The 27,567-nt window shown below is 36.0% G+C and overlaps 1 protein-coding gene and 1 non-coding gene across 21 annotated transcripts in view; both read right to left on the bottom strand.

Moving 5' to 3' along the window:
- PTPRD (protein tyrosine phosphatase receptor type D) overlaps positions 1 to 27,567 on the bottom strand; it is a 2,469,774-nt gene that overhangs the window by 947,837 nt on the left and 1,494,370 nt on the right. The gene's annotated exons all lie outside the window — the stretch shown is intronic.
- Positions 13,260 to 13,476, bottom strand: LOC136396328 (small nucleolar RNA U3). The gene has a single exon (XR_010749667.1). It is a non-coding gene; the product is annotated as a small nucleolar RNA U3 (small nucleolar RNA).

Consider the following 27,567-nt stretch of genomic DNA (forward strand, 5'->3'; position numbering starts at 1 on the left):
ATACTGTCTGCTAATATAGGAAAAAGAAAAAGTGTGAAAAAAAAAGAGTTTCAGGAGAGATATCAATTAGTTGTACATAAACACAGAGACAAAGCATTCCTTCACAAAGCATTTCACCACATGGGAGTTAAATTTATCTAATTTTGTATCTGAAACTCTTTGGCTGGAAGAGTCAAATTAGGAATCTAACACTGTTTTATGACTGACCTGAGTATACTATTGACTGTGAAGTGAATTTCTGATATAACCAGGAGTTTTACAAGTCGAACTCCTGGAAGTGATACAGTAGATGGGAGAATAAGAGATTAACAAAATTTTGACTATATATACAAATTAGGTATTTTACTTTGTATATTTATATATACAGATTATACAATTACATAAATATATAATTAAATAGTATGACTTTCCATCTATTACTTAGTGTTTTTGAAGTTATTACCAAACAATAATATTCTATGCCATATATATAATTCTATATGTAACCAAATTTGATTTGTTTTGTTTTCCCTGTATATATTTTTTCTTGTTACTTTTTATCTCTATTTTATTTACAGAAGAATAACACATATCAAGTTTAAATGTCTAAGAAATACTTTCTATTTCTGATAATCAGGCCATTACTTCTCTCTTTTTCTTTCATCAGTGTTCTGTCAAAAAATGGGTGATATGTTAAATAACATGAAGCTGTCCAAAGTTGCATCTCCTTTTTTATTTCACACTCTTTAAAATTCTATTTCACACTTTAAAAAATACTATATTGTTCTACTAATGTTAGCATTTACCTGTAGATTACTGTGCAGTGGAACAAATGTTGCTATGTAGAATAAATGGGGTGACACCCTTTTGTATGTTGAGTTTGCAAAATTAAACTCTAGCATATAAAGAGTATTATGTTCATCTTGCCCTTTAAACTACCGAAAAGATGTCTTAGTAGAATTGTACAAATTCAACTCTTAAGAATAAACTTATAGAACATCAACCATTGTCCCTGCATTACATGCAATAAGAACTCTTAAGTATTAGAATACTCAAGTAATAGAGAACTATGAATCTTCTGCTCTCTACCATCATTACAAACATTTTTTTTTTTTGTATTTTTCTGAAGCTGGAAACGGGGATAGACAGTCGGACAGACTCCCGCATGCCCACCAGGGGGCGACGCTCTGCCCACCAGGGGGCAGATGCTCTGCCCTTCTGGGGCATTGCTCTGTCGTGACCAGAGCCACTCTAGCACCTGGGGCAGAGGCCAAGGAGCCATCCCCAGCGCCCGGGCCATCTTTGCTCCAATGGAGCCCTGGCTGCGGGAGGGGAAGAGAGAGACAGAGAGGAAGGAGAGGGGGAGGGGTGGAGAAGCAGATGGGCGCCTCTCCTATGTGCCCTGGCCAGGAATCGAACCTGGGACTTCTGCACGCCAGGCCGACGCTCTACCACTGAGCCAACCAGCCAGGGCATTACAAACATTTTCATTCAGGCAAGCAATATTCAATTAGCTAATATAGAAATCTAGTTCAATTTTTTAAAAGTTTAACCATTTCATCATAAGAAAGCCTACAATTAAAAGTTTCTATCAATTGCAAAATTATTCTATGGCAAAATAGAAAACATTTTGCTTTTTAAGATATTTTTACTTCATTTATTGGGGTGATAATTGTTAATAAAATTATATAGGTTTCAGGTGTATAATGCTATAATGCATCATCTGTATATTGTATTGTGTGTTCACCCCGCCAAGTCAGGTCCGCCGCCCTGCACATCATGTTATTTTACAATGCTTTTTCTGGAAGTTTCATAATACAATTTTCCTTTTCTTTGCAAATATTGTAACATAGATAATACTAGCCAATAAATTGCATTTTTCACTTGTTAAATTTTGTGTTTTCAAAATTCCCTTTGTGGACTTTTATATACTTATTAACAATATAATTAGATCAACCAAAATGATTTTTATTTCCTTCTATATTCAGTTCCTAATTTTTTTGCCTAAAATGCCTTTGCTCTAACTCTATATGGTCATGTTGAATTAGACCATTTCCATATATTTTATTTTCATCTCTGTTATCTCACCTATTACTTTTGAGGTTTGGTTTACAGTTATTTACATTATCTACTTTTGATCTCCTATTAAAGGTAGTTTGGAGGGTAGAATTTTTCTTCTTTCTTCCTATTATATCTCTTGCAATATACTGTAAGTACACAGTAGATATTGAGTAAATATGTTAAATAAATGTGTTGAGTAAATAGAGGAATGAATGTGTTGAGTAAATAAAGGAATTAAAGTAGCATTTCATAACATTTTAATTGATATTTTTAATAATGATGTTACAAGTTGCTTGTAATTTTTCTAATGTTAAGGCCACAGATAAACAGATAGTAAGCAATGAGAAAAACACATAATAGTTAACAGCCATTTGATGGTCAATGCTACTAATATTTTATTTTTGTCCTACAAAAGGGATACGGAGTAGAGTTTTTCTTATAAAAATCTCTGATTATTAGTGGCTACCTGGTCCTCTGTGTTAAGAAAGATCCTGAGGTTGTGTATAAATTCAGTATAAAATAGTCCTGTGTACCATGACGCATGCATGCTATGGCTAAGGGAAGAGAAGTCACGTCATGTAATCATCACCTATCACAAATGCAAATCTCTGTAGGGACCATGCAGGTAAACACCACTAAAGTAGCTCAGGAGGGGATGGGCTAACTGGAGAGAAAGCCAAGTATTATCAAGCACTCAGCATGGCTGGCCAACTGTGTCACAAAACTAGGTTCAGTGTTATCAGATGTTGGGACCCTAAAAACAAGGTTTCTCTGGATAAGTCTCCTGACTTCCAAATGTTGACAACCAATTCAATTTTGAAAAAATATTGTCCAGGGAGAAAAAAAAGGTCAGTGTATTATCCTTCATAAACTTATTTGCATTCTTTCTCTTTCCTTGTCTCTCTGTGCCTTGATCTACATCTCACTCTCTCTCTCTCCCTCTCTCTTTCTGTCTTTGTCTTTTTCTCTCCCTTATATTGTCAAACTTGATTTAAACATTTAGAATCAACTTTTAAAGTTTCAATTCTGTATTTTTCATAGAGGAAATATTCATAGTGGACTCCTGTCACTGTCTTTGTCCCAGAAAAGGCAGCTTCAAATAGACCTTTGTTGGCTATTTTGTTTGAAGGGGATGAATCTCCATACCTTATATAGACCTTCTTAAAATGAAAGAAAAACTGCAGCCTCAAAGGAAAAGATCAAATGCTCTCTTAACGTTCAATAGTTTCAGGTAATTGAATTATAGTTCTTTTGAATTTAAAACATGTTTTATGAAAGTGAATAGGCAAATAGGAAGAAATTGGGTGGAAAAGCCTCTTTGAGGGAAAAAGCCTCCAAATATTTTGGATTCACTTTAAATTAACTATTATTTGAATAATTACAATTCAGTTAGGGGACATCTTTTCTATCATGATCAATATTTTGCCTTGCAGCTTGCCTTCTCTCAGAAGAAATCCCAAGCACACTGTTAACATCTGTGTAAACAAATTCTTGAATCCATGGTCACAATGCTGAGTTGACATCCTTACAATTGCAGAAAGCTCTAGGGCACTGGCCACAAGCAAGTGCACATGTGATTTCATATTTTTCACTTTTCTGAAGGATTGTTTTCACCCGTCATGTACTAATAAAGCTTGCTGACCCCAGAGCAAGAACACCTCACCTATGAGGTGTTTCTTGATTTGTTTGCATGTAAATACTAATACCTGTCCAACTTTATTTAGCACAGTAAATCTCTCAGAGGGTATAACTCAGGCAGTTTGACCACAAGCTGTTATAATTAGGTCAGATGAGGAATGCTAACACTCTACCATTACCATGTTTCTCAACTCTCCAGATTTTAACAAATACCCCCTACGGACCGAAGGTTAACATTTATGACCCCGTGTCTCCTTAAACAGCAGGTGAAGACACAATTTTCATTTTCCTTGAGTTTATTTAAAGTCTTTCTAATATGCACTAAACTGGTCATATGATTTGCATTTGAATGTTGGAAAATTATGCCTGGTTGCTTCAATTGACTCAGGAGCTCTTGATCTTTTGGGAATTTTATCATTTAGGAAAATAAAAACTTTTAAAACAGCAAAACCAAAAGAAAAATAGTAACAACAACAATAAATATATCATTGGCTATAAAATAAATGCAAATTCTTATTGCTGAAGGCTTATAAAAAAGTCTTTGAGGCCCTGGCCGGTTGGCTCAGCGGTAGAGCGTCAGCCTGGCGTGTGGGGGACCCTGGTTCGATTCCCAGCCAGGGCACACAGGAGAAGCGCCCATTTGCTTCTCCACCCCCCACCCCCTCCTTCCTCTCTGTCTCTCTCTTCCCCTCCCGCAGCCAAGGCTTCATTGGAGCAAAGATGGCCCGGGTACTGGGGATGGCTCCTTGGCCTCTGCCCCAGGCGCTAGAGTGGCTCTGGTCACGGCAGAGCGACCCCCAGAGGGGCAGAGCATCGCCCCCTGGTGGGCAGAGCGTCGCCCCTGGTGGGCGTGCTGGGTGGATCCCAGTCGGGCGCATGCGGGAGTCTGTCTGACTGTCTCTCCCCATTTCCAGCTTCAGAAATTAAAAAGAAAAAAAAAAGTCTATGACCTATCTATTTATTTAAATCACTGATATTTATTGTTGGATCACATATGGATACAAACTCAACCAAGTACAAAAGAGATCAATCTTCTTGGTCATGAAGTATGAACCCATTTAAAAGATTACTTTTACTTAAAATTGATCTTCTCTATTTCCTCACCATGTCCAAAGACTTCTTTTTACTATTTGTGTTTGAAAGAGAAATCAAAATGTAGAATCAGAAAAACTAAAGGCCAGATTTGGGGTTGGGGCTAATATGCAGGGCACTATATCAGGGAGATATAAAAATCTAGGGTGTGTATTGTCAATCATAGGTTACAAAGTTGTGATTCCTTTTCAATCCACATCAGGAAGCCCTCCTCAGCATTGCTGCAAAGGCTTCCTGAATCAAGCACATGAATCAAGCAGCATGTAAAAGGGCCTCTGGTGGCTCTCTGTTACCAACAGGATGAGGTTCAAATTCCCAAGATACAGCCTGACCAGGCGGTGGCGCAGTGGCTAGAGTGTCGGACTGGGATGCGGAAGGACCCAGGTTCGAGACCCCGAGCTCGCTAGCTTGAGGGCGGGCTCATCTGGCTTGAGCAAAAAGCTCAACAGCTTGGACCCAAGGTCCCTGGCTTGAGCAAGGGGTTACTCAGCCTGCTGAGGGCCCCCCTGGTCAGGGCACATGTGAGAGAGCAGTCAATGGACAACTGAGGTGTCGCAGCGAAAAACGGATGATTGATGCTTCTCATCTCTCTCCATTCCTGTCTGTCCCTATCTATCCCTCTCTCTGACTCTCTAGAAAAAAGAAAAAAAAAATCCCAGGATACAGAATTTTTTTGACATGACTTCTGCCTACTTTTCCAGCACTGTTGGTCCTTCTATCATTGTCACAGTCACACATCTCCAGGCATGATCAGCTACTTGCTAGCAAGTTTCATATGCATTTGCAAATGCTGTTGCTACTATTTGTAATTCCTTCTCTTCTTTCATTTTGAAAATTGCTACTTGTTGGCCCTGGCCGGCTGGCTCAGCAGTAGAGCGTCGGCCTGGCGTGAGGGGGACCTGGGTTCGATTCCCGGCCAGGGCACATAGGAGAAGCGCCCATTTGCTTCTCCATCCCCACCCCCTCCTTCCTCTCTGTCTCTCTCTTCCCCTTCTGCAGCCAAGGCTCCATTGGAGCAAAGATGGCCCGGGCGCTGGGGATGGCTCCTTGGCCTGTGCCCCAGGTGCTAGAGTGGCTCTGGTCGAGGCAGAGCGATGCCCCGGAGGGGCAGAGCGTCTCCCCTGGTGGGTGTGCCGGGTGGATCCCGGTCAGGCGCATGCGGGAGTCTGTCTGTCTCTCCCCGTTTCCAGCTTCAGAAAAAAAAAAAAAAAAAAAAAAGGAAATTGCTACTTGTTAACTTTTTAGAACCAGTTCAAGGATTTGTTTCTCTATGAATTGAACTATAGTTGAATGCATTTTGCTTTGGGCATATACCGTATCTTATACAGTCTACTATTATTGATTTTTGTCAGGCTGTATTACTATGTTTATTTTTCTTCTTGCTCTCCACCCAGGCTGAGAGTCTTTGAAGTCAGAAGTGTGGTTTGTTTTTTTTTTTGTTTTTGTTTTTTTGTTGTTTTTTTTTTACCTATATCCTCAATAAATAGCATAATGATGTACTTTATGCATTTCAAATGCTCATAAAGTAATTTTCAATACAATGTTTAAATAAATAAGCAGTCTGAGAGGCAGCTTTTCTAGAAATACTCTAATGCCTTTGGAATATCAGTCAGATCAACATACTGCTACAGTCTCAGCCATGCTATGGGCCAACTTGGTGCCATTTTCTTTTCCTGTCTTTTATTTCTCAATGAAACAAAAAGTTCTACTCAGAAGGCTGTCACAAAAACCCAATCAAACCTGCCCTTTGCTATACAGTTAAAGAATGCTTTTCACCCTTATTGTAGCTAATTTTTTATTTTTTTTTATCCTGGAAGTTGTTTGCCATGGAAGTCTTTGCTTGCCTCTAAATTTGGACTCTAGAATATTGTATGATGCATCATTTCTCTTAGGGAACTCTCTCTTTTACAAAGAAAAATGACATCTATCTGAAATCATTTAGAAAACAAATGTAAGAACATTAAACAAAAAGGAGAATATTGGCAAAAGATGCTTATCGAGAAAAATTGGATTTTTGAGACAGAAAAGAAGTACAGCAACTATAAAACTTCTAAAAAGGAACTATTGTGAGATTTCCACAGTAAGACAGAGATTTGAGAATGTCTAGCAGCAACAGCCCAGAATTCATTATCTTAATATTAGAAATAAATACTGATATCTTGATATTCAGGGCACATCCTCCCAGAGTAAATATTTTTAGACAGCCTGGGTCATGCCAGATGATTTTCCCCCTAAGGATTTAAAGTGTTACTTCTATAGGCTTTTAATATAAACTTATTCATTGATAAGAATAGAAGTCTTTATTACTTGACATTTTTAAAGTTCTAAGTGACTGGCACTGAGTCTAGGAATTACTGATAAGATGTTCTTCTATTTATTAATACATAATTACTCATTAAAATTTGTTACAACTGAGTCAGCATTTCATAATTTTATTAGATCATATTTTTTAGTTCAACTGCATGTGTTTTTGAAAATATGTAAGTACATACCTGTAATGCTGGTGGCCGAGCCCAGGCAGATCCACGTTGGATTCGGGCAGATGGTAGAGAAATTGCGGAGCCCCAAAGCATTGGGCCATTCCATTTAATAAAGACTCACAAAAGCAGACAAGCACACAGGCAGGGGAAACCGCCTCTAGGGCAAAGAAACAGCAAAATGGTCCCTCACAGTGGTGGGCAGGCAATCCACCATCTGCAGTCCCCCTGAGTGCCACCACCCCATAGCCTTACATAGGCCACACAAACGTGGTGCAGCCACGCGCTCATGCACCAATCAGGCTAAGTGCTTGCAGCCCATAAACCAGTGAACAAGCCTAGCCAGCTGTTTCCCCACAGTACTCTTCTTTCTTTCTTTCGTTTAATAAACCCCTCAAATAGTTTCAATTTGAGTAATTGAAATTTCATTTGGGTTTAGAGTCTGTTGGAGTTCTGACTTATGCCAAAGCATAAGGACTAGTTTGAGTGATTTTCAATGAAAATTTGAGATTTTGATAGTACTCTTTGCTGCGGTGAATGATCCTCCTCTTGTTGAGCTTCGGTAATTGTTTGAAGCGAGGCTGCATTTGTTTCCCAGGACTCCTGTAACCCATCATCACAAATTCGGTGCCTTACAACAATAGTCATTTATTATTTCACAGTTCTGGAGGTCAGAAGTCAAAATCAAGGTGTCAGCAGAACCACACTCCTGACAAAGGCATTAGGGGAGGGTTTGGTCTGTACTTTTTCTAGCTTTCAGTGGTCTATGGCCACATGACTCCAATCTCTGCTTCTGTCTCCACATGGCCTTTTCCTTTGTGTGTTTTTTTATAAAGACACTTGTCATTGATTTTGGGGCTCATCTGAATAGTCCAGGATCATTTTCTTGTCTCGCGATCTTTCATAATATCTGAAAATACCCTTTTTCAAAACTAGGTAATAATTGTAGGTTCCAAAGATTATGATGGGCATATTTTATTTTATGTTATTTTATTTTTTTGGTGATGGTGGGTGGGGTGGACCACCATTCAGCCTTTCTTTAGAAGTTCTGTAAGAAAAAGAAACAAAACTTTTTGGATAAAGTAAATCTGTGTATTTTCATTTTTTTTTCTATTTTTATTATGTCTCTGTAGTTACGTTATCTGAGTATGTTTTAGGCTACATTTGAGACTGATTCTAGAAATAAATTTATTTCAGTGAGACCTTTTTATTTCTTTTTGTTGTTGTTGTTGTGTTTTTGGTTAGCTACCTAAGGAAGAGTTATAGTTTTATTCATAATTAACTGTATTACTTGTAGATAGATATGTTTCTAACGTGTAGTTATGGCCCTAATGGAAGATTCTCTTTCGTTACTGCCATAAATTATGTGTCAGTTTGTATAGTATGTTTCTGAATAGTGAAAGGAAAAAATCCCAAAGATGAAGAGGATTTTGGAGTCAGTTTCACTAATATTCATGATGAACATCTGGAAGCCTTTGAAGTGATTTAAGAGACATAAGCACATGTTTCTTGTTGGCTACATTTCAGTGGAAGAGACATAGAAACATTTGAAAATAATTCACTCTTTTTTTTTTTAAATAACAGTCTTGTAAAACCCTGAACACTCCTAATCCTTTCATCCTTTGTTCATATATACAATTTTTGGATTTGAATTCCTCCAATTGGCGACTCTCAAGCAACCAGATACTCCTGAGTATAAAAGTTCCACACTTTTTTACATGGCTGTTGTTAGAAAATTTCTGATTTACTGTGGTTTTATATCTACTCGACAATATTCATTACTTAAAAAAAATGGGTTGTAAAATTCTGACAGAGATCTCTTTCTGATGCTTCTGTGAGAACGATGAGCTTTCCTGTAAATCAGTTAAATAATGCAACTGCACTAGTAAATCAAGCTCCAGTCAAATATAGACTCGCCTTTGCTGTCTGCAAACATACACAAAAGAAAAACAATGAATGCCTGCACTTCAAGGCCACTAGAGCATTAATCAGTTTTTAGGTGTACAAAAAGAATAAAACTATGTTTGCTTTGATTTTAATGACTTTATTTAAATTTAGTTCTCATTAATGCTAATTTATATCCCCTTATCCCAAGAACTGACTTAGCCTGTATCAATCATTTTTTTAAAAAAGTATTTTCTTTTTAAGTTGACCAGAAAATATTCATTTTTTTCTCCTACTTATAGCTCAACTGAGGAGAAGTATGGATAATAAAAATACCTTTGTATATCCAAAGGATTAAGATTTGTATTTAATGACCAGACAATGTTCCAAGATAGTTTTAGGAAACCATTTCACTGGTATTGGAAACCCTCAATGTGATTCTAATGAATAGAATGTGCATAACATTTAACAACTATCTCTCTGTCCTAAAAACAATCATGTAACTATAATGGTTGGATCACACTGCTGGATTTATAAGAGAAGGTAAGAATAATTAGCTCAAAGGACTTTATTCACACAAATATTGTAAAATATGAGAATCTAGCACCAAGTTAAAGTTTTGTAATAGGGTAAACATAATGGCTGACTATAAAATGTAATCTAATTGTCCACTATTTAAAAATTGCTATAGGGGCCAGAATTTTGTCCATTTTGTTCACTATTATATCCCCAGTACCTAGAACAAGTCCTGGCATATGTAATATTTCTTTCAAATATTTGTTAAATAAATATTTAAAGATGTTAAACATAAGAATAATGAGATATACACATTTATTCCATAATAAATCATTGGTTTGGGTTGTGTTGGGCAAATCAGTGTGTTAGCTTTGCTGGCTTGCACTTTGCCTAATGGGTGCATGAGCATGGGGCAGTGCCATGTGTGTACAGTCTATGTAAGGCTGTGGGTGCTTGCCCTCAGGGAGGCAGATTGCAAATTGTCGATTGCCTGCCAACGTCGGGAGGGGCCATTGTTTGCCTTGAAAGGGTTTTCCCCAGCCTGTTTAGCTTGTGAGTCCTGAGAGAGAGAGAGAGAGAGAGAGAGAGAGAGAGGGAAGTGGTTTTCCCTGCCTGCTTGCTTGTCCACCATTGCGAGACTCTAATAAACAAAATGGCCCACCATCCTCCAGCTCCACAGTTCCTTTACCATCTGCCTGAATCCAATGTGAACCTGCATGGCCATGGCCACCAGCCTTACAGGCAGAAAGTAAAATTGTTTCTCAAAAATATTTCAGCTTCCTATTAATGATCTTTAGTTAAAAAACCTAACACAGCACATTTTTCTTACCCGAACCTTGTTTGTTGTTTTGAACTTGTTGTTTGACTCCGTGAATCAGATAGAAATGGTCAAACCTCTGCTTTAAAGATCTTTGTATCTTGGCAAGGTTCAAGGAAGATGTGCTTTACTCTTTCTGTCTTTGGATTGAAAAGCCTTGAAGAGGTTCCTGCCAGGTGCAAAGTCTCCCCAAAGGCAAAAGCACAACTTTCTTGAACTTTAAGAAGAAATCTCAAACTTTACCCAATTAACATCTTCATTGTTTGACAATGAGGAAAAAAAAAATGGATCAAGAGAAGACAGGCAATTTATGTTGAGTTACTCTGAAAATGAATGACAAAGCCAAGACTAAAATCTAACTTTATTCTTCTTGGCTGGCCTTTGAAAGTATACAGGAAATATCTTAAGGCATTCAGTTGCTGTGGTTGAACAAATGCTACTGAAGAACTCTCAAAATATATCCAAATCACTGTATCCCTCCTCTGACTTACCTTATCACCATTCTTCCCTTTTCCATCTCTTTGATACCATATGTATTTGGGCTCTTACCTTTTTTCATTTTCGTTTTTCTGTTTTCTCTTTTCCTCCAGTAGATGATTCTGAATTTTTTGTTTCATGATCCTTTAATCTAATACTAAACATTGACCTAGTAAAAATTTCTCATTTTTCTCAAGAGCTCACTTGAAAATAACCTGCCAAAATGTTTCAACCAGTGAATGACAGATCTGGGAGTAGAACCAAATTTCTTGTCTCCTAGTCAAGGTTCTTTCTATTATAAAACTCAATGGGAGAAATAACGATACCCTGATCAATGATAAGAATCCCAGAGATAGATAAATTGACACCATCAAATTGCCATTCCCTATGTGAAAATTGACAATGTTCTTGTCTCTTCTTTGTCTAGAGAAGGCCATAGCTGCCTCTCCATTTATAGAATAAATCCCCAAATCCTTTTTGTCTAACTTTTGTGACTTTTTCATACAGTGAGACTTTTATAGTCTCCTTTCAGGACCAAGCTGTTTTATTTATAATCCCCAGAACAAACAAGCTTCTTACCCTAGCTCCCTGGTCAGCAAACTGCGGCTTGCGAGCCACATGCGGCTCTATGGCCCCTTGAGTGTGGATCTTCCACAAAATACCAAAATACCATGTGAGGGCGCTACCTTGATAAGAACTGATTTTACTTTTATAGTTTAAGTTTAAAAAAATTGGCTCTCAAAAGAAATTTCAATTGTTGCACTGTTGATATTTGGCTCTGTTGACTAATGAGTTTGCTGACCACTGTCCTAGCTTATGCCCCAACTCTCCAAGATAACAATGCATTCTTCAATCTCTCTTTCTCTCTCTCTTTCTCACTCCCTCTCTCTCTCTTTCTCTTTTACTTGGTAATATATTGGATATACAAAATATCTAATGCAAAATATATTACTATCTCAATTGAGAAACCATATGTTGTCATAATGAAAGAACAACTGGAGATGATTTAATAAAATCCTTTTTGATGGATTGAAAACAAAATTCTGGATGAGTTAAGTGACTTTGTCAAGATACCCAGTGCTATTAAGATCTCTATGAGAGAAGAAAGAAAGAGAAAGGAAGGAAATTTGCTTTATATGACCAGTAAATTACAGGTGGCATATAGTTTATTTCTATTTTACATATTGAGGATATGGTGATTCCATAAACTGTATGAGACATAATTCAGGCATGGAAGATTTGGTTTTCATTTCCCAAGTCTAAGCTCTTAATCATTAAACCTTTTTCTTCTTAATGTGAAGAATGATGTAAAGCTAAAAAGAAGTCCAAATTTTTATACATTATATTTTAAAATCTCTGTGCCAGGGCAAAGAAAACATTAACTCTACCCAAAAGGGCAGGGCATTAAGGACATGTGGTCTTAAAATAACTTTTTCTGAACTTATTTTTTGATGTAAAGAAAACTCTGTGTGTGTGTGTGTGTGTGTGTGTGTGTGTGTGTGTGTGTGTGTGTAGTGCTAGACAGGGGCATTTACTCTTACTCAGAATAATTTTGGCTTTCAGCCACAGTGGAAATTAAAAAATTGAAAAAGCATGAGATAAACCAATATACATATTATTTTATATTACATATGCACACACATATATGTGCATATATATATTTTTAAATGATAGCTGCATCAGGCTTCTAGATAAACAAAACAGCCATAAACATTACAATGCCTGAGAGCTGCAAAAATAAGAACTGAAAGTGACAGTAGCCAATACTGCACTAGGCTGAAGTATGTAATTTACATCTTAGTGAAATTAAACATACTATAATAGCTTAGCTTCCAGGCAACAATACTATTAAATTTGCAGTAGTAGTTTATGACATCATCCTAAACCCCAGGATACACATTTGAAGCTGACTATTATGGTTAGTAATCTGTATTGCTGTTCTGGTTAGGTTTTCATTTAATTCATTGCAGCCTTCTATAAAAAATAAAAGACAAATAGCAGCAGTTGAGGATACCGGTTTTCACAAAAGCTGTTAAGCCTTAGGCTGCAGTGATGTCACATTTTAGAATTGGTAACAATAGTTTATATTGGAGAAGCATTAAGAGATCAGAATTATACTGAAAAGCATAATACTTTAAGCATTTTTATAGTGAATAAGTGTAGTTTTGGGAGGTTTTCTAACTCTCCTTTTTACCTGTATAGTGGTGGAATGACAATAAGAACTATTGCTTTCAGTAATGGGTTCATATCATACAGAAGCATTTTCAACCAAGTATATTGTTTTCTTTTCTTTTTTTTTTTTACTTTTTTTTTTTTTTACCACTCAGACTGGGTTCTCTCCCTCTTACTCTCCCAAAGGAAGAGAAGAACGATCATCAATGATAAAACGCAGTTGCACAAGCAACACCAAGAGCCGGCTTCACACTCAGGAGAGAACACTTCAACTCCTCCTCGTGGTTTCGGGTACTCTACTACATGATCAGAGAAACTTCTCTAGTAACAAACTATAGAAATGATCCCTGAGAGTATAGTCTTCAACCAAGTATATTGTAATAGACCACTATAAGGTCAGACTCTTAGGAGGGGATGTCAACTATCTGTGAACTTTTAAAAATGTTTTTAATATTTTGTGTGTAAGTGAATTTTTCTGGAGATGAAGTTTACTATAGATATATACATACATATATTTATATATATGTATAGATATATACATTTTCAAAAGATTCTATTTTCCAGCCTGACCAGGAGGTGACACAGTGGATAGAACATCAGACTGGGATGAGGAGAACCCAGGTTCAAGACCCCGAGGTCGCCAGCTTGAGCATGGGCTTACCTTGTTTGAGCAAAGCTCACTACCTTGGACCCAAGGTTGCTGGCTCGAGCAAGGGGTTACTCGGTCTGCTCTAGTCCCATGGTCAAGGAACATATGAGAAAGCAATCAATTGACAACTAAGGTGTTGCAATGAAAAACTAATGATTGATGCTTCTCATCTCTCTCCGTTCCTGTCTGTCCCTATCTATCCCTCTCTCTGACTCTCTCTCTGTCTCTGTAAAAAAAAGAAAGATACTATTTTCCAGAAAGTATATAGACCTTGTACATTGTACCAGTGATTCTCAAGGGCTTTAATAAAAACATATCATATTATTTCAATAAGTGAGTAATTTTTATTAATTCAGTTCTTGGGATTGGGTAAGAAGGACACAAATTCCTTAGACAAGAACATTAGAATCATCTGTTTGAGAGAGAAAGAATTTATCAAACTATATAGTCCTTTCTCCTACCCACAAGAGATTTTTAAAAGCCTCTTCCAACACCAAAGGATTAGGGAGATGAACATGACTTGGCAAAAAAATTTTCAACCAACGAGTGTCAGATCTGGGACTAGAACATGGGCTGTGAGACAAAAAGTTCATAGCCAAGGTTCTTTCTATTATAAGAAACTATGTGAGGAGCAGAAAGATCCACAGAGGCAATTCAATTTGACATAGCAGAGAAGAACGACTGATACATGCAAATATAGAAGAGAGAGCTATCCAATTCGTTTAGAAGGCAATTTAGACATGAGCTTAACTGGCCATTTTTTGGAGATCCTTTGCTATTATGATATACCCATTTTTCCCCTCCTTGACTCAATGAATGTATCTGCATGTATAAATATAAAGCCACAGAAAACTGTAAGTTAAAGTAGAGACATTGGATTGCATTTTCAGGTAGTCTGACCTAAAATAGGTGAACCTTTACCTGATCAAGTTGAAAAAGTTCACCTGACCTTGAGTATCTCAATGAACAACTCAAAAACTCTAAAGTCCTTAGAATAGTAATCCAGTTTTAGCCTTTGGGGAACTTCATGGATTTGCTATTGGAACCTTCCTCTTTAAATCAAGGTCTAAACTCCTGGCGATTATCACCAATAACCACCCACTAAAAGTAAATTTAGGCCTGGTAAAGAGGAGAAAAAGTGTTTGAAGAACTATATTCTGACTAGCAAACCGATTTCTGGGGGATTGAGATAAGGCAGAATGTCCCAGAAGAGGACAAAGATCACTCAGTCTCTAGGGAATATCGATTTAAGAATGTGAGAAGATTTAAGATGTGAGAAGAGTTTAAGGAAAATTATCACCAAACTGTAGCTTTGGCTACACCATGCCTTAGTGACTTGAAGAGCAGGACTCATAAATGGTCCCTGGTATTTCCCCTAAATATTCAGATTTGAATAGAGAATAGAAGGAATACTAAAAGAGAAGTCTATGAGAGAAACTATTTTCTGAGCTTGAGATGACATTGTAAAATATATTTCACATAAATTCTATACATGCAAATTAAGTGAGTAGATAAAATCATCTGCCTCTTGACTTTCAAAAGTGAAAAAGGGTAAAAGAAAGCAGCAATTTAATCCAGAACACTGGATTGTATAAAAGCAGACCCCATCAACTAAAGCCCTGAACATGAAATATGGAAACATCAAGAACATCAGAGTGAGGCAAGTGATCGTGGCTCTAGAGACTACTGAAAATGGAATATACTGAAAGGCATAATTCAAACAGAAAAAGAAAATATAATGTTTTCTAAAATTACTGATTTCTTCCTCTAGGAATTCAACTCCTTTTATCTCTTGCATGAGGGAGAAAGCAGTTCAGGAGAGTTTCAGCTAAAAATGCCAAAATATACAATAGTACTTCAGGGAAAACTCATGTCGTGTTAATGTTTCTTTTAGGCTAGCTCCCCTGTCATCCTTCCCATGACCTTTATTCTTTCTTCAATTTTTATTGTTTCCTTATTTGTATTTGAACGGATCAAATGGGGTATGGTACAAAGATGTTATCGCTGAAACTTAGAACAACTTGATTTAATGGCATTGTGAAGTGCTGACTCTGATATTACAGCTTTAAAAGTTGGTGGGCAAATGCAAATTTTTTTTGAAACATCCATGAATAGAGTACACTATCATAGGCGAAACTGGATGGCAGACTACGTGTTTCATGTACTCAGTGACAATCACTTTTCTTTCCTCTGTTCTCCTTTCTGTAGGATAACCAGTGAAGAAATACTGGGTTTGATGCTTTTAAGTCTGGCCACAAGGGTGCGATAATCATGCTGCCATACCCTGCAATCAACAGAAACTCAGAAAGAGCCCACAGACGGGTCACTTAGCTAATTCTTTGGTATTTCTCACAATTCTCTTTTTCATGCAGAATCTATTCTTTAATAGCCATCAGTTCTGAAACTTATGTTTGTAAAAGAGAGTGAGTTGATTAATAGGTATTTTATACATCTGGTATTTTCTCATAAAAGACTGGAAAACTTATTTCAATTATCATACCACCAGCAAGGAAGCAATCTGTTCACAAGGCCTGTTTACGAGTGACTGCTTTGGGTAATGGCTGTTTTCTTAGAGCGGGAAATGAAATATAATATTATTAAACAGAGATATGCAGAATGAGGTGTCAACTTATCCATCTTCCTGATGTTTATAGACTTCATTTTTTAGAATGTTTATTTTATTTTATGGGACCACACATTAAAATATTTCTTATTTGGAAGGATCTAATTTGTTTCATTCTGGTTTTAATGTCCTTGAATATTAACATTTACAAACTTGTAAGCAATCAGCTAAGGAAACCTGTGGTAGGTACTATATTAATTCCATTTAGATAAACGTACCATAATGAGAGAGACTATAAAAGTGAAAATTTTATTTTTGCATAGGAAAGAAACTTGTCTATGGCAGAAGGATAAATATTTTTTATATTTGGAGACAACCTGTGATAATATGGGTTAGGGTAATGGTTGGTGGACTACAAACTTCAAACAATAATGTGTGTGTATGTGTGTGTGCGTACGTGTGTGTGCGTGTGCATGTGTGTGTGTGTGTGTGTGTGTGTGTGTGTGTGTGTTTCTGGGGAAAGGGACATGGATCAAGACACTGTAATAGAAATAATGTAACTCAGTTTTTAAGAACTTTAGCAAAACCATTGGAAAAGTCCAGATGTATCTGTTTTCAGCAAAGTGTGGTTTCTTAATTTTTCTACTAACCTTCAATTATCACTTTGAGAGGAGAAAGTGAGAGTGAATGAGCTTTTCAAAAAGGTAAATATTACTATTTATTAAATTATGATTTTTTTCTCAGTGGTAGAGCATCAGCCTGTCATGTGGAAGTCCCAGGTTCGATTCCCAGTGAGGGCACACAGGAGAAGCATCCATCTGCTTCTCTACCCTTCCCCCTCTATCTCTCTCTTCCTCTCCCTCAGCCAAGGCTCCATTGGAGCAAAGTTGGCCCAGGTGCTGAGGATGGCTCCATGGCCTCTGCCTCAGGTGCTAGAAATGGCTCCAGCTGCAAAGGAGCAATGGTCCAGATGGGCAGAGCATCAATCCTGGTGGGCATGCCAGGTGGATCCTGGTTCGGGCACTGTCTGACTGCCTCCCCACTTCTCACTTCAAAAAATTTAAATAAAATTGTGATTATTTCTGTTATTTCTTCCTGGAAGGCATGCTATTAATAAGTGGGCCTCTTAGTAGATAAAGGAAAGCAAATTATATATACTAAAGAAAAGAAACAACATCAGACAGTACATACTGTAGACCTCTAGGAAGACTTCTCACAAAAGATATAAAATCCTCTTATGTGAAGAAAAGAAATATTAAAACTGGGAAGAGATATACCATAGTATCCCAGAGTGTAATTGTAATTCCTCAGTAATGATTTAATATAGATTCTAGCAATTACTGGAGAATGGAAATAATTTTAGGATGAGAAAAGGAGGTTACTTCTTAAGATAGGCTATAGATTAGTGCTATCTAGTAGAAATATAATAAAGTCATAGATATAAATTAAATTTTTAGAGCAGTAAAGAGTAAATACATTTTATTTAACCTAGTATACCAAAAAAGTAATATCAGTTCAATATATAATCAATTTCAAATTACGGATGTAATATTTTACATAATTTTTTTTTCAAGCAAAGTCTTTGAAACCTTGTGTTTGATTTCCACTTACAGCACATCTTAATTTGGGTCCATCAAATTGTAAGTGCTCAATTGTCATATGTAGGTAGCAGCTACATGTTAAGCAGTGCAGCTCTAGATTGTCCAAAATATGCCTTTCTGTAGAGAAATGAGCTGTGAAATAGGCATCAATATATATCAGTGAAAAATTGCTCTACTGTACAAATCAATGAATCTTTGGTGTCATTATTCACTAAGTTAATGATTTCTAGAGCTAAGATATAGAAAAATCAGAGGAATTTTTAGAACAGAATCTACATATTTGCTTGTTCTTAATAACATATTTCTTGTTTCACATAAGAACACACAAAAAATCTATTTTTAATATTGACCTACAAGCTATCTTTTTGAATTAACAAAATGAAATCTATTCATTCATTAATTTTTGCCTTCAGCAATGAGATAATTTTACTTTTAAAAATTATCCAACTTAAACTTCTTAATTCTGGAGTCATAGACTTAAATCCATTTATCATTTCCACAGAAAAATGCAAATATATGTGATACATATAAAACTTTATATGTAATTTCACTTTTATATGATTTCAGGGGGTTCATTGAAATGCTGATGATCTGGTTAAAGAAGATGATTTATCATGAAGTATGTATAAAGAAAAAATGAATTATAATCAGTTGAAAACTCAATTTAGATAAATAGAGTCAAAAGGTCTGTGGACTCTATTATATTTTGATGAACTCATGAAATAATATTGTCTTAAATGACCCCAAGAAATAGCTTTAGTTATCATTTGAATTTCACTCTTTTTCATGGTATATTCTAATTCTGTTTTATAAGTACATATATATGTATTATTATTATTTTCACTTTTTTTTTTTTTTTTTACTTCTTAAAAAATATGTATCTCCCATAGGAATTTTGCAAGAACGTACCATGTCTTTTCCTCCTTACTTTCACCTCAAACACAAACTAGGTTGTTAATTTGGGTGGATTGAATGAATGCTTGTCTGGATGAATAAAAAAAGCAACCATTGAACATTTGTCTATCTTCAGTCAATAGTCTAACAGAACTCTTTTGAATAGATAATTGCCTATTCCATTCCCAAGCAACCCTTGCAAAATCTTTGTGTAGTTTTCAAAAAAAATTCAGGTTAAATACATATAACATAAAATGTACTGTCTTAACCATTTTTAAGTATACAATTCAGTTGTTTTAATACATTTATAATATTTTGCTTCCATCACCACTATCTATCTATCTATTCTTTTTCATCTTGCTAAAATGAGCTCAATACCTAGTAAACAATAACATTCCATTCTCCTCTTTCCTCGTGCAGTTTTTTATATATATATATATACTGCAGCTTTATAAAAGTATTATTTTGTTGGTATTTAGCATACTCTTTTGCTCTCAGTAAGTATCATTTTTTCCCCAAATTGATTAATATGCATTGTCCTTTAAATGTATCCATTTGTGTTTAAATCTATTACATTGAATTTCTCATCTACCCATTATGGTTCTATAACTTTGTGGTTTATTGTTCCAAAGACCCTCTGGAGTACACTTTATTTGTCAAGAATTCACCCACTACCATTTTCAATTTTTGTTTAGGTACTGGAGTTACATTAGCAAAACTATCAGTTAAGGTTTCTGCCTTAAGGAAATTTATATTATAGCAGAAGAAACATGTAATAAACAAGTTAATAAACAAACAATACTGCTAACTACTGTGATGAAAATAATCAGGAAGAGAAACATAGAAATCTTTATACAAGGATGTTAGGGTAGACCTCTCTGGAAAGGTGGCATTTAAGCAGGAGATATGGGGTATAATAACACGTCAGTGCTGGAAAGAAGGGCAGGAAGGTTGTTCCAGGAAGTGAGAGGAGCAAATACAAAAGTTCTTGAGGTGGTGAACTAGCCAAAATGTAATGCGCTGACATCAGAGAGCTAGGAAGGGCCACATCGGGACAAGAACTAAGGGACAATTTGATTCTAAGAGCAAAGGAAAGTCACAGAAGGGTTTTAATCAGGGGAGATTGCATGATCTAACACGCTATACAAAGACTTCATTAGCCAGTGGGTATAGACTGAAATGTAGAGCAATATGTGGATTCAGAGATAAGCACTGAGATGATAGTATCTTGATATGATGGTGTCTTAGTATAGGTAGATGGCAGAAAAGATGGAGAAAAGTTACTATAACTGAGATAAGTTTTGGAGGTAGAACTAATAGAAGTTATTAGTGGAATAGATATAGGAGGTATGGAAAACTGAGGAATCAAAGACTATTCTTGGCTTTTTGTTTTTTGGTGAGAGGAAGAGAAATAGTAAGGCAGACTCCCACTTGTGCCCTGACCAGGATCACCTGGCAACCCCTGTCAGAGGAAGCTGATGCTTGAGCTATTTTTAGCACCTGAGGCTGATGTGCTCTGACCAATCAAGCCATCATCAGTGCCCAGGGCCACTCTGGAACAAATAGAGTCACTGGCTGCAAGAGGGGAAGAGGGAGAGAAGGGGAAGTGGGAGGTGGGGAGACGCAGATGGTCACTTCCCCTTGTGTCCTGATGGGCAATTGAACCCAAGACCTCCATTTTCTAGGCCTGTGTTCATCTACTGAGCCACCAGTCAGGGCCTTTTCTTGGCTTTCTGACTTGAGTATTTGCAGGGACACTGAAGTAATTGACTAATATGGGGAAGACTGTGAGATAAAAGCTTTGAAAATTGGGGGCAAAGAATCCACTTTTGACCATAGTAAGTTTAAGGTGCTTAGGAGACTTCTAGGTGGAGATATAAAAAGGAAAGTTGTGGGCTATTAAGATACATAGCCCAGAATTGTAAACTGTTATGCAGTATAAACATAGTTGAAGTAAAGAAAAGGAAAGCCAGTGTTCAAACATTAATCTGGTTTCTCAATTTATAATAGTTCCCTGAGTACCTCACAAGAGCAACTTTCAAAACTTCATTACAAAGAATTGAAGGAATATCTTATTCTTCAATTTTTTTTCCCTCATGTTATAAAACAAAAAACAATTAAACACCATCTGTGAATTTCCTCATTTTTCTGAACATGGTGTAATTTTAAAAGAATATTCATCTTCTCCAAATTTCTAATTAACTCTTTCTTTTTCAGATTTGTGTACCAGTTATGTCTTAAAAATACTTTATCTTTTATGTTACATCTAAATGGAAGATAAATATGATTCAGATTCTGAGTTGCACGGCAACATGTGAAAAAACCTTTAAAGACGTGCTATGAATTGAATTCATTAAATCTATTGGGTGTAGCAATTTAATGAAGCAAAAATACTAATTAAATTATTAAAATCTGGATAGCAAGTCATAATTAAAAACACTGTTGCTATGCAACTCAGAGAATTTCTATCAACAGTCTGCAAAACTGTATTGGTTAAATATGCTGGTATTTTGACTTGACCTTTTATAATTAAATGCCTCCTCAATCCTTGAAAACATGTTTCTGAGGCTAACATTAAAAAGAATTCATGGATTATCAAAAGACAAAATTTAGCATTTGATTGGGTTACTTCATATCTTCAAAGATGATATGTGAGGAGTTCAAAAGTCCAGAAATGAAAATGATGAAACACACATGGAAGAACAGTAACAGTTGCTTAGAGGCTTCATCAAGATTAAATATAGTGAGAAAAACGTTGTAGCACTTTATAATAGAGATGGATTAACACAGGATATAGTTTTTCTAAAGTCAAAATTTTTTGACAGTAAATCTGTTTTCTCAAACTGTCAGGGAATCAAATGTTGGTTGTGAGTTTGAAAAGTCTGCAATGACCTCAAGAAAACTGTACTTCAAACTATTCATATCTCATAGGGTAGTTTTTGCAAATGGAAGAAACGGGTTTTTAAAGATCATGTTCATCAGGCAGACATGAGGCCATCACTGAGATGCTGATATGCAGGTACACCTTAATCCAAATCTCTGAATGAGGGCTACAAGGAAATCAACTGCCCAAAGGAAAATGTTGAGGGTCAAAATCATGTACAATCCAAAATATTCCCAATAGTTGAAAACTACTATTTAACTTCAAGCAGTGTTATTTGAGTACTAAGTTAATATTAGTGGAAGACTACCAAGGCCTCTTAATCAAAGATACCCAAATTCTGGTCATTGAGACTGAGTCATACTTGCTGGAGTAAAAAAAAAATACTGTAGGACAACCTTACATGAAGGTGGCCTTGCTATTGTGAGCAGTGGGTGGGAATATTACCTCAATGTATATGAACCTCCAATCTTTTTCCTGTTAATATGTTTATTTGAGATTGCACCTTACCAATCACCAGGCTGCTTCTTTATATCACTGCTTGTTAAGAAATCTTTTTCCTGAACATTGATACTCATATTCTCCCTATTCTAGCCATCTCGGGCCACTTTCACATCCTAGCAAAAGTAAACATTGTGGCCATGGTCCTCAAACTCTCTGCCATGGCACCTTGTGGGGCTTCTGTGCACTCTCAAAGGTGCCTCAAGATATTTAATATTTTCAAGGAAATCACAGAAACCCTGGATAAACTACTAAATTTGAGGTAATCCATAGTTTCAACATTAGGCAGCACTACAAACCTTTGGATAATGTCAGTATTGTTGTAAAGCTGGGCCTGTGATTGCCATGGTTAACAGCAAACACTGCACAGACAACAAAGCGGAACAGGAAATACACATGAGTCACAGCATTCAGTTTGAATTCAAATGGTATGCAGTAGATGTGCAGTGCCCCAGAGGTGCACACGTTCCATTGGCAACTGTGCTTATTTAAGAATAAAACAGAAAGACTATTCTGCCAATGTACAGATGCTCTTTTTGCAAACATCTTCCAAGCTTTTAGGAAGTATTTAATGAGTTGTTGGGACAACTACTAAATACATGGATTGTTAGGTTTTTCTCTTGCCCTAGTGAGGCTGTGAAACAGTCACTGAGACCCTAAGGAATATGGTTTGGATCTTCTGCCCTACGGTAGGGCAAAAATATTGTTGTTGAAAGTGTGTAGCTGTGCAAACATGATGTTCTGTATGCATGCATATGCATATTTAGCAAAATTCTAAAAGAGATAAATTACTTTTTATCTTTCTTGTAGTGTCTATTGACTTTAGAAGAGAAAGTTTGCATCTATGTACTATGCAAGTACAATTTTCTTTAAAAACACAGAACTGTGAAATTACCTTAATGCTTTTATCAGTGCAGATATTAGAGGTCTTCAAAATACATAGCATGTTAACAAGACTACTTACTCAGGCTATCTTCCAAACAAAGTTTCTATATCAGGGGTTGGGAACCTATGGCTCGTGAGCCAGATGCGGCTCTTTTGATGGCTGCATCTGGCTCGCAGACAAATCTTTAATAAAAAATAATAATAACATTAAAAATATAAAACATTCTCATGTATTACAATCCATTCATTTCCTACCGCTTATGTTCATGGTTGTGGGTGGCTGGAGCCAATCACAGCTGTCCTGTGGGACAACACCAAATTTTTATTGGATAATGCATAACGTACACGGGTCATTGTATGGCTCTCCCGGAATTACATTTTAAAATATGTAGCGTTCATGGCTCTCTCAGCCTAAAAGTTTCCCGACCCCTGTTCTATATAATCCAGTGGTTTAACACATCTCTAAGCATGTCTAAGTGACCTAATACAGATTAGCACTTGAACTGTTTACTAGTAAGTCACACCCCTGGAAGTGCAGAAGCTGCAATGTGGTCTCATCTTCCACTCTCAAGCTTAGGGGTTTTGTTCTATTCCTGCTTATCTCCTCCCAATGTTCCCTTGTAAGAACATTCTACCAACCTTCACTAGTTCATTGATACCAATAAAGGACATTTCATACTCTAATTTATGCAGGATTCAGAAACTTTCATGATCTGACATCAACCTGTTTTTCTTACCTTACCTCCTGGCACACTCTCTTATAATCCCATAATTCAATACAATGAATCTATGTCTTTCTGAACAGGTCCTACACCTCTCCCCTTACACAAAATTAAAAAAAAAGTTTCTTCAATCTAGGATGCCCTTCTTCTATCCATGTCCTGCTTCCTCAAAGCTGTGCTCAAACCCTCATTTACAAAGCCTTTCTTCTTTTTTCCTGTCAGGTTCTAAATCTCCTTTTCATTCTTTCCCCTTGCACATGGTATAGCATAACCACAGTCTGCTTTTTATTATGTTTTCCTCATCATGTGACTTTCTTCATACCAGTTCTTTGATGTTTTAAGTAGATTTATCTTTTCAAGCTATACTGGCTACCCTGACCTCACATCTTCCACTATCCTCAACTTTAAATTATTTGTGGTAAATGACTGCACAGAGTAGATGCTCAACCAATTTTTATTAGATTAGATTGCAACAGAGTATGCTATAACCAACATGATGACTTATAAAGACTTAAGGTGTTGGATCTCCAGGATTATTCTTATTTAATAGAGACCCTTAACAGAGATTATTGATTCATTCTGACTCTTGCTGCTATTATCCTTTTCTGCCCTTGAGATTTGGAGAATCCTCAAGTCTAACTTTTCTCTTTTTACTCTTTGTCCCTACTTGAAAAAACTTGAATAAATTATTTAATGAGAGAGAGGATGTGGGGGAGGTGATAGAGCAGAGGGGGTGGGGGGAGGGGTATAAAGAGGGACAAATAAAAGGTGACAGAAAATGATTTGATTTTGGGTGATGGGTATACAACATAATCAACAGTTCAAATGCTATAGAAACATTTACCTGAAACCTATATACTCTTATTGATCAATGTCTGTTAAATTTAATTTTCTAAATAAATTTTTTTTAAAAAAGAGAGGTGATTCTTAGTTTGAATCTGTACTTTAGTCAAATAGACTAATTGGTGAATGTCTTAAAAAATACATATTACTGGGATGACAAGTTATACAGAATCCAAACTTTGAATCAATATTAGATATTATTATTATTATATAATATTAGATATTATTATTGTATAATTAAATCAGTATTATTATATAATTAAACTAGTATTTATCAATCCACAGAACATAAGTCTCAAGAAAAATGCTCATAATATTCCCTAAATAGAAAACATTCACTTTCAAATAATTTGGGAAATATTCAATATTAACTACGTTTCTTAGAGATTCAAGATTTATATAAGCATATCAAATAATTTTTTTGAGAAGTCCTCTAATATAACTTATTTGATCTAATTCAGACTTTCCTCAAACCAATCAGGCCATCAAAGGCCTCTTTGGTCCCTAAATATGCCTATTGACATGTCATGTTCAATGAAATAGACCCCATTTGATCTCAGATTTTGCCAATTTCAAGTTGTGAGGGGGTCAGTAGAAAGCTATATGAAGAATAAAAACTGATATTGTAAAATGTGGTGTGTGTATTTCCCTAAGAAATGGATCAGAGTCACCTATATTCAGTGACAGATACACTATCAGATTCAAAAAATTCTGTACCCACACTAAAGAGGGTGAAAATATTCTTCTACGCTTACATGTTTCAGGCTTGAAAACCATGTCTATCTGTTCTGTATCAGGTTCCATTAGGCAATATAGGCTGGTAATAGCCTACATTATCTTCCCTGCTCTGGGTTGGTTAATAGCCCTAACAGTAGAATGGATTTGGTCGCCAAGATAAGAGCTGTTGCCACTGGGAATACTGTCTTTCAATCTTTGAGTATGCTTCAGGATCAATCCAAATATGTAATCAAATGACCCATCTGTGTCTTCTCTAGTGTGAATTAGTGTAGGCACTCATTACTCACCTCCCTCCCTTGAGAACAAATTGCTTCTGACTACAGCTGTCTGTGTGAATGCGTGTATGTATGTTTGCATGTTTGTATCTATAAAAGAATGTTCCTACTACACCAGAATGTTCCCAGGCCTTGAAAGAGATTGAGCTCTCTAAATGCCTTATACTATGGTTCTTTGGAGACAAAAAGAAATGAGAAAAGAGAACTTCTCAATTGAATATATTATAACACATTTTTTAGGATAATAAAAGACATCAGCTCAACTCTGGAGAGAAAGTAGGTTACAGCTCAGCTAAATGTCTTTGTTTAATGTTGCTTTCAAGCCGAAGTAAAGTCCTATCAGGGAGACATTTTGGCCTATTTATTAGTTCATGAGGGGCACTGATTTAACTGTATTTGTGACCTTATTAGACAATACTCACTCACATCAGTCATTTCCAGATCACATGCCTCCAATCTGCTCATCTCTCCTTTAAGGCACATTCTCTTTCAAGGTGCAAAAGGAAATTGGATGTTCTTGTTTGTTTGTTTGTTTTTAAATCCCTACTTTTACATTTTACTAACTGGATGGGGAAAATATCAGTCAAACCAATTTTTCACGGCCATTGTGAAGAAGAAGAGACTGCTTGCATGTTTCTGGATGTGCCAAGCTCTGCATCTCTGCACATACAGCTTCTTTTGCCTGTAGTGGCCCCTCCTTCACATAATTCCGAAGAGCATTTTATATATCTCTGTATCTCTGGAACATTTTACAGTACCCAAGGAGAGCTAGGCACCCTGCTCTGGCCTCCGCTGTACTTAGTACCTGCCCCATGTACCTCACTCACCAAACAATAATTCAGTCTCTTGCCTGCATTTCTATCTCCCCTCCTAAACTTTTATTTATATTTTACATATTTTATATTTATCTCTATGATATCATCGGGCTTAAAAAGTATTCACAAATATTTGTCAACTTCAATCTAACAAATATCTAAATAATTGATTCTATATGTTTATGAATAATTTTTTCTCTATAAATAAATTCATGAATTAAAAATGCCAATTTGTAAATATTTAACATTTTTTGAAAGCTTTACATATTATACTCAGGATGGTACACCTCACTATCTAGTATTGATGGAGTTGCCAAAGTAAAAGGAAGTATTATACTGTTTGAAAAAATACATAATCACATTTTTAGTAGTTGAGATAAAAATGTACATATTTATGAATCTTATTAAATATATTTTTATATGAGAAACTACTTCAGGAATGTCATAAAATCTTTACATAGATAAGTTTAGACTGTTTGTTTGTAAATTTTGATTTTAGAGTTTGGTTACTCCTTAAATGTTTTAAACTGTAAACAGATTCATGTAAAGCAATATTACATAATGCTAAAAATTAAGCTTGCAAAAAAACCCTGACAAATCTGTGTTAACCCAGACTTATCAAAAATATAGCATTCCTTATTTTATATGTGGTTGTATATGTGGCTATAAAGAAGAATCTCTTGAATGGATATTGCTTTATTATGTACATATCTACCTGCAACCCTCCCCAAGTGAAACTGTATCTATAATAAACCATGAAAAATGATGGGTGGTAATGAAAGTTTCCCATCTGGAAAAGACCCCAGTCCAGATGAATTTGCTATTGAATTTTATAATATTTTTAACCAACCTTTGAAGAACATCCCAGACATGTTGAATTACTTTAAATTACCAACATTTTTAGAACTATATCGCCATGGGTTTTCAAAGTAATCTTTAATAATTGCCAAGACATACTAAAATCCAGAAATCTGCTTTTTCTTAGGAAGTTAACATCTATCACAAAAATTCTAAAGACACATCCCAGTGATAAAAATGTTTTCTCAGTAAAAGGATAATTTTAGGTCAAACAGGTAGGGAAAATATC

This window comes from Saccopteryx leptura, chromosome 2 (genome assembly GCF_036850995.1).
Source record: "Saccopteryx leptura isolate mSacLep1 chromosome 2, mSacLep1_pri_phased_curated, whole genome shotgun sequence".
Lineage (NCBI taxonomy): Eukaryota > Metazoa > Chordata > Mammalia > Chiroptera > Emballonuridae > Saccopteryx > Saccopteryx leptura.